Genomic DNA, 12,563 nt, shown 5'->3' with positions numbered 1-12,563 from the left:
CACCTGGCCCTTACTTTCTATGCTCTTCATCACTTTCTCATAAGCTCTTGTTACTCATGCAAAGAGGAATACAATCCAGTGATGAAGCTATTGTTCAGAATCTATATAGAGAGATGCAAGTTCGCTATGTTAATCTTAGCTCAGTAGAACTAAAATCCAAAACCGGAGGAATGCTTACTTCAGTAATTAGCCACGTATGTCTATGATTCTACATAATAATGGAGAGAGTGTGGAAATGTTCAATTCTAGCAAGAGGACTGATGTCAGATGAAATAAAAGTAAAAGTCCCTCGAAAGAATGACCACATCTTTAAGCTTCAAGCATGCCTTTCCAATGAGTAGATCTGTGTCATGAACATGTCTTCACAACATAGATCTGCCTGCGTAATAATGGGATATCCTTCGCCTCATATGTTGTCAATTTGGTCTGCAAAGGACCAAGAGTAATATGAAACTGATCGAGAATGCACACAATGCCAAAAGAGAACATGAAGGTGATTAATGTACTCAGCATTTATATTTCTCACAAACAGTGCATTCAGAAAGTATTCAGACCCCTTCACTTCATCTACATTTTGTTACGTTAAAGCCTTATTTAAAAATGGATTAAATTTATTTTTTCTATCATCAATCTACACACAATAGGATGAAGCGAAAACAGGTGTTTAGAAATTTTTGCAAAGTAATTAAAAAAACAAAACTGAAATATCACATTTACATAAGTATTCAGGCCCTTTGCTATGACACTCAAAATTGAGCTTAGGTTCATCCTGTTTCCATTGATTATCCTTGAGATGTTTCTACAACTTGATTGAAGTCCACCAGTGGTAAATTAAATTGATTGTACATGATTTGGAAAGGCATACACCTGTCTATATAAGGTTCCACAGTTGACAGTGCATGTCAGAGCAAATCCCAAGCCGTGAAGATGAAATAATTATCCGTAAACCTTCGAAACAGGATTGTGTCGAGATACAGATCTGGGAAAGGGTATAAAACAATTTCTGCAGCATTGCAGATCCCGAAGAGCACAGTGGCCTCCGTCATTCTTAAATGGAAGAACTTTGGAACCACCAGGACTCTTCATAGAGCCCGGCCAAACTGAGCAATCGGGGGAGAAGGGCCTTGGTCAGGGAGGTGACCAAGAACCCGATGGTAACTGACAGAGCTCCAGAGTTCCTCTGTGAAGATGGCAGAACCTTCCAGAAGGTCAACTATATCTGCAGCACTCCACCAATCAGGCCGTTATGGTAGAGTGGCCAGACGGAAGCCACTCCTCAGTAAAAGGCACATGACAGCCCGCTTGGAGTTTGCCAAAAGGCACCTAAAGAACTCTCAGACCACGAGAAATAAGATTCTCTGGTCTGATGAAACCAATATTGAACTCTTTGGCCTGAATGCGTGATATCTGGAGGAAACCAGGCACCGCTCATCACCTGGCCAATACCATACCAACGATGAAGCATGGTGGTGGGCAGTATCATGCTGTGCGGATGTTTTTCAGCAACAGGAACTGGGAGATTAGTCAGGATCGAGGGAAAGATGAACGGAGCAAAGTACAGAGAGATCCTTGATGAAAACCTGCCGCAGAGCGTTCTGGACCTCAGACTGGGGCGGAGGTCCTCACCCTCACCCTCCAACAGGAAGCTTCACCCTCCAACAGGAAAACGACCCTAAGCACACAGCCAAGACAACGCAGTAGTGACTTCCTGACAAGTCTGTGAATGTCCTTGAGTGGCCCAGCCAGATCCCGATCGAACATCTCTGGAGGGACCTGAAAATAGCTGTGCATCGACGTTCCCATCCAACCTGACAGAGTTTGAGAGGATCGGCAGGGAAGAATGGGATAAATTACCCAAATACAGGTGTGCCAAGCTTGTGGTGACATACCCAAGAAGACCTGAGGCTGTAATCGCCGCAAAAGGTTCCTCAACAAAGTACTGAGTAAAGGGTCTGAATACTTATGTAAATGTGATATTTCAGTTATTTATTTTTAATTACTTTGCAAAAATTTCTAAACACCTGTTTTCGTTTTTTATTATGGGTATTGTGTGTAGATTAATGATAAAAAATGAATTTAACCATTTTAAAATAAGGCTGTAACGTGACAAAATGTGGAAAAAGTGAAGAGGTCTGAATACTTTCTGAATGCACTGTATGGCTCCCCAGTCTCAGACGACATCCTGCCTTTGCAGCATCCCCTAAATACATGGATGTACTATGAACCTATTGATTATGGTAGTCACATAATGTCGTATTACAAGAAACTACAGATGCTGTATTCTTGAGCAATTAATTGTTATATATTTTATTTTTATTTTTATTTGGAAGGAAGAAAGAGAATTACAAATATAAAGGTTATAGGGATAGATCCGGGAGATGATGAGTATGGTTGTACATCCAACCCTAAACTCAAGTTTTAACTTTAGTTTTAAATTTTAGTTTTGTGTCAAACCCATTTACTTTTTAAAAACTTCAATTCAAATTTTAAAAAATTGATCCGGTTTGTCAATTAAGACAAACCTTATTTTTTCCAAATGCAAGGTCTCGGTCATTTCCGTAATCCACATTTTAATTGTGGGGTTAATGGTTTTTTCCAAAATTTAAGTATTAATTTTTTCACAGTTATTAAACTGTAGTCAAGAAAATGTCTCTGACTTATCGTAAAGTTTGTAATGTGATCTGATACTCCTAATATTATAAATTTTGGATCTAAGTCCAGTTGGTTATCGATAACTTTGGAAATAGTTTTTAAAATATCGATCAAAATTTTTTGCATATTTGTACAAGTCACAAAAGTATGAGTTAAATTGGCTTCTTGAAATTGACATTTATCACAAATAGGGGAAATACTTGGAAAGATCCTGTTTAATTTTGTCTTCGAATAGTGTAGTCCGTGTAGTATTTTAAATTGTATTAAGGAGTATCTAGTATTTAACGAGCATTGATGTATGTGTTGGAAGCTTTCGTCCCATATGTCTTGCATTATGGGTTGAGCCAATTCGTCCTCCCATGCTCGTCTATGTGATTCTGAAGACGGAATGTCGGTATCTAAAAGAGTATTATAAATATAAGATATTAATTTATTTGTATTGTAATGACGGTTCAAACATTCATCAACAATTCCTGAGCAATTAATTGTTGGAGGAACTCAATGAGCCAGGCAGCATCTGTGGAGAGAACAGCCGACAGGTGATATTTCTTTTTTTTTTATGGCAATCTGTTCGATGACGTTGAGCTTGGCAGTGGTAAGGCCTTCAACGTTGAGCTGCAGTAGCGCTAAACCTCGACAGTTGGTGGCATTTGATGGTGCCGCCTGGCCTGGGGAGGAATGGCATTTGCGGTCTGCAACATCCTCAATGTTCCATGTTAACAACAGGGAAGCGACTCGTGAGATGAACGTCATGGTGGATAACGCCCGGTTACATCCCAGCCCGCCCCCACGTACCTCGGAGTGAAGCTTGACAGAACGCTGTCATTCAAACAACACCTGGAAGGTGCCACGGCAAAGATAAGCACCCGTGCTGGCAGCTTAGTCTTGCCTTGAAGAGGGGGTGCTAGCAGTCTCAAGGTAGTCCCAACGGCAAAGTCTTACTTTCCATGTGGAGGCACAGTCCCCTGTCTATGGGAAGATGAGGAGGTGCTGGCACTCAGGCTTGTCCCGATGGCTTAGTCTTGCTCTAAGAAGAGACTATGGTGGTTTTGGGCTTTTCTCAGCAGCTCAGTCTTGTGTTGAAAGGGAAGCAGAGGCAGTCTTGAGTTTGTCCCAGCAGCTCGGTTGTGCTCTCCATGTGAGGGCGCAATTGCTTGTCAACTGTTGTTAGGTGAAGAGATACTGGCGTTCTCAGGCTTGTCCCGGTGGCTCAGATTTGCACTCTGTGTAGGGGCCTGTCCTTTGACGTTTGTCGGTAGGTGAGGAGATGCTGGCAGTCTTGGACTTGTCCCAGCTGCTCAGTCTTAGTCTTGAAGAAGATGACCTGGCAGTCTCAAGCTTGTCTTGGCAGCTCAGTCTTGCTCACTTTGTGGGAGCACAGTCCCTCATCTTCTATGGACATGTGAGGTGCTGGTCGTGTCGGACATCCCGGTAGCTCAGTCATGCCTCAAAAAGTAGGAACCAGCAGTCACTGGCTTGTCCCAGTGGCGCAGTCTTATTCTCCGAGAGAGGGTGCAGTTCCTTACTGAAGAAGGGTCTCGACCCAAAACGTCACCCATTCCTTCTCTCCCGAGATGCTGCCCGACCTGCTGAGTTACTCCAGCATTTTGTGAATAAATCGATTTGTACCAGCATCTGCAGTTATTTTCTTATACTGCAGTTCCTTACTCCCTTGGCAGGTGAGGGGGCATGTCCTGGTGGCACAGTCTCGCTTTGAAAGGGAAGGTCTGGCGATCTCAGGCTCCTGGTGGCTCAGTTTTGCTCACCATGTTGGGGCGCAGTCCCTTGTCATCTTTTGACAGGTGAGGAAGCGCTTGCGGTCTCAGTCTTGTCCCGGCTGTTGAGTCTTGCTCTCCATGTGTGGCGTCATCCCTCATCAGCTATGGGCAGGCAAGGAACTGTTGGCAGTCTCAGACTTGGCCCGGGAGCTCAGTCTTGCCTTGAAAGGGAGATGCTAGTGGCCCTAGGCATGTCCAGGGGCTCAGTCTTGCCTCAAAGGGGAGACTGGCGGTCTCAGCCTTGCTCGTCGTGTGGTGGTGAAGTCCCTTGTCGTCTGTGGGGAGGTGAGGAGGCCTAACAGTCTCAGGCTTGTCCAATGCAGCTCAGTCCTGCCTCGAAGAGGAGGATGAGAAGAGGATGCTGGCGGTCTCGGGCTTGCCCTCTGTTTGGGAGCACTGTCCTCTGTCATCTACAAAGGGCAGCACTGAAAAGAGTGGCACCCTGTTTTTTTCCCTTGCGGCTGTCTGGAAGTGCGTTAGTTTACTGAGTAGGGTTGATGAGGTGCAGATGAGTTAATCTAATCCCAGCTAACCAGAAGCAGCTGTTGCTCCTCTGACTGTGACCTCTGCGCAGTCCAGAGCTCTGGCCAGGGTGCCGGCGTTTTGTGGCAGGCAGGCGCTGCCAATGGTGCTAGGCTTCAGCTCCTCCTGGCCAGTCTGCTGTTAGCATGGATCAGAGTGGCATTTTCGAAGGATGCCTACCCCTTGAGAGGCTTTCTCCCGCTTCCACCTCTTATCTAGCTCTCTTCCCCTCTACTCCAACTAGCCTGAAGAAGGGTCCAAACCCTAAGAGCCACCTGTCCATTCCCTCCATACATACTTCCTGACCCACTGAGTTCTACCAGTACCTTTTCATATGTCCATTTTGTTACATTGTGAACCCACGTGGGGACCCGGACCAATCGGGCTTCGAGCAAGAGGTCATAGCCAATCAATGGACCCCACGTGGGTGGTGAGCGGCAGGAGCAAATCAGGATGCGCCGGTGACCAATCAGAACGGGGAGCGCCGGCGCTCCCCCCACGCCGGACCCGGACCAATCGGGCGTCGAGCGTGTGGTTGGAACTGAACACAATGGCAACCATCCCCCAACTGCAGACGCGCCAGAGCTGAACACAAAATGGCAGCCCTCTCCCAACCGCACATGCGCAGATCCCTCTCCCACATTGGTGTAGCACCCTCCCCTCCCTCACTCCCTCCCTCCCCTACTCACCCACTCCATCCCCCCTCAACCCCCATTCCCTCCTCAACCCTCCCTACTGACCCACTCCATCCCCCCCTCCTCCCACCACTGACGCACTCCTCCCCCCACTGACCCACTCCATCCCTCCTTCCCCCCCCACTCACCCACTCCATCCCCTCCCCCCCCACACCCACTCCATCCCCTCCCCCCCACTCACCCACTCCATCCCGCTCCCCCATCAATCCCCCTCACCCCTCCATCCGCCTCACCCCTCCATCTCACTCACCCCTCCATCCCCCCTCCCCCACTCCATCACCCCTCACCCCACTCCAGCCCCCTTGCCTCCTCACCCGCTCCATCCCCCCACCCTCAGCCACTCCACCCCCCTCTCCTACCCCCCACTCACCCACTCCACCCCCTGCCTCCTTACCCACGCCATCGCCGCCTCCTTCAGCCACTCCACCCCCCCTCCTACCTCCCCAGTCATCCAGTCCACCCCCCTCCCCCCACTCCATCCCCCCTTCCAACCCACTCCAGCCCCTCCCACCCCATTCCATCCCCTCCCCTCCCACCCCACTCCTCCCCCCTCCCCCCTCCTTCCCCACTCAATTCCCCCCTCATCCCTCTCCCACTCCAGCTCCCCTCACCCCACTCAATCCCCCCCTACTCACCCACCACCTCCCCTCACCCACTCCATCCCGACTCCCCCACTCCATCCCCCCTCCCTCAGCCACTCCACCCCCTGTCTCCCACCCCCACTCACCCACTCCACCCCCCTCCCCTTACCTCACACACTCAATCCTCCACTCCCCCACTCCAACCCCCCTCCCCACCCCGCCACTCCATCCCCCCATTCACCCACTCAATCCCCCCTCCCTCCCCCCTTACCCACTCCAACCTCCCGCCCCCATCCAACTCACCCACTCCATCCCCCCTCCCTCCCACACTCCTTCCCCCCACCCGCTCCCCACTCCCCCTCCCTTCCCCACTGCTTCTCCCAACCCTCACCCCTCCTCCTCCCCTACCCCCCTCACCCACTCCCCCCCCACTCCATACCCCCTCCCCCCTCACCCACTCCTTTCCCTGCCACTCCACCCCCCCCACCCCCGCTCCCCACTCACCCACTCCACCCCCCTCCCCCACCCACTCCATCCCCCCTCCCCCACCAACTCCATCCCTCCCTCCCCCCTCGCACCCCACGTGTGACGCAGACCAATCGGGCGTCGAGCTGGATTGGAAGGTCGTTATTTTTTTCAATGTGCGACGCTCCCCCCACATGAGTGCTATTGAAGGACTTCTTTTTGAAAGAATTAAATTTAAAAAATTTAAAAATTCCCTCTTTAAGCTAAACTGTTTTTTAAATGAGAAAATTCTACCCCTCCCCTCATTGGAAAGTTATCTTTTTTTTTTTAAAGCATCTATTTCTGTAATGAAAAACTCTCTTTAAATCAAATTAATCTTATCAGTCCCCTCGTGATCTCTAAATCAAAACACATTTGCTGAATTTTTTTTAATCAGTAAAATAAATCATTCTTCCGTTAAATAAAAAGGTGTTTTTTTCCAAGGAAATATAAAAAACCTTATCTGTAAGGGTCCAACAGCAGCGGAAACACAAGCAGGAGCTGGGCAGCTCAGTGAAAGGCAGCTGGAAGGAGAGTGCAGTCTATTTCAGCGGGAAGAACGGGGGGTGGACCCCACCACGTGGGGCCCGGACCAATCAGGCATCGAGCTGGATCGGAGGTTTTTTTTAAAAAATGGGTGGCGACCAATCGGACGTTTGTATATTTTTTTCGAGCGAATATTTTAAAAGAATTCCACTCCCCCCACCCCACCGGCCGGCGCTGCCGTCACTCTGGCGGGTCCCACCCCCTCCCTCATTGGTCGTGGCCCCCCCCTCCCATTGTGACGTCACTCGCTGAACCTTGCCAAGCTTCACTTTATGAAGTGAATTTTTAACTTTAAAATCTCTTTTATCTTAAAAAATATAAGACCAATTTGAATGAAACTAAAATTGTCGCACTACGTGTGACGGGAGCACAAATACAGTTAACGGCCAAACAAACAACTATCCTGCAAACATCAGCCAAACAAACAAGATCACTGCGACACAGAGTTTTAGTAATATAATAGATTCTGCCTTACATATAAACTTCTCACTACATATATTATAAACTGGACTTTAATGAATCTTAGAACACATTAAAATTTGGTGATGAAGATGGGACTTAGGTAGTTTTTCTTTTGGCTTGTTAAACAACATGAATGACATTCACTTGACAAGTTTTAGGTAAACCTGTAGCACCAAAACGTACTTCTCTTGATGTTTACTGCCCCTATGGTAACCTGTTTGTGTAAGGCCTCCATGTGTGTGAATAAGAATGGACAGAAGCCACAGCAGCATAGGCTTTGTCTTATCACTGAACTCTAGCCTGCCCCAAGTTTTTCCATGTCACTATTGAAAAGTGAAGGGATGAGTCTGATGGTCCTGATTGTTTAAATTGAGAGGTTCAGTGTATAAGATTGAGCTCAAGTAGTGTAGGAAAATAACTGCAGATGCTGGTACTAATCGAAGGTATCACAAAATGCTGGAGTAACTCAGCTGGTCAGGCAGCATCTAGGAGAGAGGGAATGGGTGACGTTTCGGGTCGAGACCCTTCGTCAGACTGAGTCTGAAGAAGGGTCTCAACCCGAAACGTCACCCATTCCCTCTCTCCGAGATGCTGCCTGACCTGCTGAGTTACTCCAGCATTTTGTGATACCTTAGATTGAGCTCAAGAACCATTTAGCTTGCGGGTTGCAGGGATAGGCATCTTCACATCTTCTTTAAAGTAACAAAAAATATTGTGCTTAAATAAATGAGACACTAATTGTGCAATAAATGAGACACTGATCTTGTGAAAGAGTAAAATGATGGGATATGAGCATAAAATAATAATAGTCTTCAGAGATTGGGCCAGAACGATATGGCACATTGAACAATCATCACATTACAGAAACTGAAAGATGTCTTGTTTAAAGGTGGTGTGCAGTAAATGGAAAGTTACTGTAATCTAAAGTTGTTGGAAATAGTTGAAAATGATAAGATTAAGTCAAGAAGCCAGAGCAAGGTGACACAGAATTAGGACGTTTATTGTTTTGTTAAAAGCAGATTTGCTTTTCAATCTTGCTGCTTTTCTGGGCCATGTCTCACATAAAAGACTTTTACATGGATTGTAAACTAAAAAAAAAATCATCCAAACGGTTGAGAATGCAAAAACTAGCATCCAAACATACATGTAAACTTGCTGTGTCAAAAAAGTGGCATCTAAGCATTTTAGAGAATTTTACCCATCACAAGTAACTAAGTGGTGGTACGATTATACTCCAGTCAAAGAGCTAAAGCATAATGGTGACACCAGGTCAGTTAGTTGTTTCTATTGCAATGTCCATTCTTGTCCATGAACACTAGGATTTCTCCATTGGTCGAGCCTGTTCCGCCCAGAGAGCAAGCTGGCTTTAGACCCGGTAGAAACTGCGCAGATCAAGTCCTTGCCCTCACTACCAATATAGAGGCTGGCTTCCAATGTGCCCTGAAAACTGGTGTTGCTCTCATCGATCTGTCATCAGCTTATGACACGTGTGGAGGTATGGTCTGTTGCTGAAAACTTCCAGAATCTTGAAGTGCCCAACCATCATGCGTGAACTCTCATCCATCCTCAGCAACCGTAGATTTAGGGTCTCGCTTGGGAACCAGACCAGCTCTGTCAGGACCCTGAATGATGGCCCCAGGGCTCTGTCCTACCTCCCCTACTCTTCATCATCTATGTGAGTGACATGCCAACTACCACATCCAGGTAGTTTGCATATGTAGATGTCCTTGCCCTTGCCTACCAGGGAGCTGTCCTTGAGGATATCAGCAGAGTGCTAACCCAAGACTTGAAGGGGATGGAGGAGTACTTCACCTTCTGGCGACTTCGCCCCAACCCATCGAAGACAACTGTCACTGCCTTTAACCTCAGCAATCGGCTCGCCAATGCAAAGCTCCGTGTCCTTTTGTGGTAAGCCGGTGAAGAATGAGGAATTCCACAAGTACCTCAAAGTCACCTTGGTCCGCACCATCGCCTATCATGAACACCTGAAGAGGGTGGCTGATAAACTGAAAGCAAGGGTCAACATCATCAGGAAACTTGCAGGCAACAGCTGGGAATCCAATGCACACACCCTCCGTACCGCAAACTTCCCCATAGTCTACTCAACAGCCAAGTTTTGCTAAATAGCTTGAGCTAATAGCTGCCACACTAAACGAGTCGACACTGTCCTTAACTCTGCAATGCGGGTCATCACAAGGACGCTTAAGTCAATACCTTTGCAGTGCCTCCTTGTCCTCTCTCACATCGCCCCACCCAGCATACGCAGAAGGGAGAGGATGTTGAAAGGTTGGTGCACCATCGAGGCTAACCCTGACCTTCCCATCCATGCTGACTTGAACAATCTGTCCAACATGCACCTGAAGCCCCGCAAACCCTTCTGGTCTTCAGCCGAATCCCTGGAAGACCTTGATCCCAAGACAGAGTGGCGCAGAGCCTGGAAAGATACAAACACCAACAACGGAGAGGTCATCACAGACCCCACAGTGAAACCACCGGGATTTGACCTCCATCGCAAGCAATGGCTAACCCTGAACAGGATCCGCACCCTCCACTCAAGAACAGCCTGCACAAGTGGGGGATGACAGACAGCCCTGCTTGCGACTGTGGATATCGAGACCAGACCATCCCACACATCGTGAATGACTGCTCACTGAGGCTTTTCCTGGTGGCATCAAGGCCATCCGCCCAGCAACTGATGCTGCCCTGGCTTGGATGTCTACCCTTAACCTACAACTTTAGGTTGTGCATGCCATACGCAAGAAGAAATAGAAGGACGAGATGAGGGACAATGTAAAAGATGAGGTGCCATAAGGAACAGACAAATATACAAATAAAACTAAGTCAGTTCAGTCAGCAGGGGAAATCAGACATACAGTGGACAAAGGAAAACTACATTTCCATGCATCTGGAAGGAATGTAAGGCTGGAGTGTATCTATTTTAATGCAAAATTTCTTACGTAGGGCTAATGAACTAAAGGCAAGGATTAACATATGGAAATTGTGATATTGCTGCGATTGGTGAGATGTGGATCAACGATGAACAGATCGGGCAAGTCACTGCTGCAGGATTCATAATGTTCAGATAGGACAAGGAACAGTATAAGAGGAGGTGGCATTGCATTATGCATCAAACAGTCTATTACTATGAGAATGAGGAAGCACATCCTTGAAGATTCCACACAAGGCCATTTGATTGAACCTTAGTAGTAAAAAGGGACTAACTTTTCTGATTTACACTACAGCAGGAGATGAATAATCAGCAGGAGATAGTGGAGCAAATCACAGAGAAGTGCAAAAGTAATTGGGAAATAATTGGTGATTTGAATTCTAAATGGGATCCATTTATTGTGAAAATGCATAGAGGGTGTGAAATTTATTAAGTATATCCAGCAGAGCCTTTAAAGCCCATACACAGATAGTCCTAGTTGAGAAGGGGTAATGCTAAATCTAAACATTAGGAGTTTAGCTGTGCAAGTGCAGGATTTGTCAATCAGATGGCAGCAGTAGTGTTGGTGCCTTACAGTGTCAGAGACCCGGGTTCGATCCTGACTACCGGGTGCTGTCTGTATGAAGTTGGTACGTTCTCTCTATGACCTCATGGGTTTGCTCCGGCTGCTCCGGTTTCCTCCCACATTCTAAAGGCATGCAGGTTTATAGGTTATCTGGCTTCTGTAAATTGTCCCTAGTGTTTTGGATAAAAGTAGTATCTCAAAATTAAAGTAAACTAAAAATAAGAACAATTTGTAGAAAGTGTCCATAGGTTTTAAGGGGCTAAAAAAGGACAAGGTAGAAGAAAAATTAATTGGGAGGACGCTGCGAAAACAATCGCTGCGGAAGCCGGCAGGTTGAGTTGAGTTTAAGATTTTTTTAATTTTCACATCACATCATTTCTGATTTAAATTTCACCATATTCGTGAGTAGAAGATTCGCACACGCAACTGCATGAATTTAAGATCCAAGAGACCTTGGCTAGGTGTAATAAACATGCCCAAAAGCTAATATGAACTAGCAAGAAATATTTAGTGCAAAAAAAATTCAAAACAACTTGTCTTTTCTTTCTTAAATAATTGTCATTATCTAAATATCTCTTCCGGATTTTTATTTAAGATCTTGATAGTGTCACCAATTCTTCAATGTTGTATCTCACTAATTTAATAAGTACATTAGTGTTGCTGCTTGATACAGAAGTGTGTAAATTGCGAAAGCAATGGACAATTTAGAGAATTTATAACAGAATCAAAAGGCTGAAATGCACGATGTAGATGATTTTACTTCAAATGAGTAGATTGGTATCTAGAGTGACAGCTGTTTCTCGGTGGGTAAGCACAAATAGGATCAGGAGCCTATGGTGCCTCAAGCCTAGTAAATGATTCCAGTAAATGATTCAAAAGATTGCAGATGACACCACTGTAGTGGGCCCAATCTCAAAAATAATGACGAGGCCCAGTACAGGAAGCTTAGTAACCATAGTGTCAAGATAACAACTTTTCCCTTAATGTCAGTGATACAAAGTCATTCACTTCAGAAAACAAGGTGGTATATATGCCCCATTCAGCATCAGTGTTCTTCAAGTTCCTAAGTGTATCATCAACAATTTGTCCTGGACCAACTGTATTGAAGCTAAGGCCAAGAACGCACACCAATGCCTCTACTTCCTCAGCAGACTTTTTTTTGTTTATTATGGTGTTTACAGAGTACTATGTTTGCATATCTGTGTGCTGCTGCAAGAAATAATTTTATTGTTCCGTTTTGGGACGTACATGACAATAGGACACGCTTGACTCGAAGTTCAGCATGCCTCCAATGATTCTTAGCAGCATCTA

The 12,563-nt window shown here is 46.3% G+C and overlaps 1 protein-coding gene across 1 annotated transcript in view; it reads right to left on the bottom strand.

The window, feature by feature from the left end:
• The window catches only part of LOC144606604 (adhesion G protein-coupled receptor B2-like), a 264,431-nt gene that overhangs the window by 213,646 nt on the left and 38,222 nt on the right, over positions 1 to 12,563 (bottom strand). The window lies entirely within an intron of this gene.

Source organism: Rhinoraja longicauda, chromosome 27 (genome assembly GCF_053455715.1).
Source record: "Rhinoraja longicauda isolate Sanriku21f chromosome 27, sRhiLon1.1, whole genome shotgun sequence".
Classification (NCBI taxonomy): Eukaryota; Metazoa; Chordata; class Chondrichthyes; order Rajiformes; family Arhynchobatidae; genus Rhinoraja; species Rhinoraja longicauda.
This window is presented reverse-complemented; position numbering and strand designations above follow the sequence as displayed.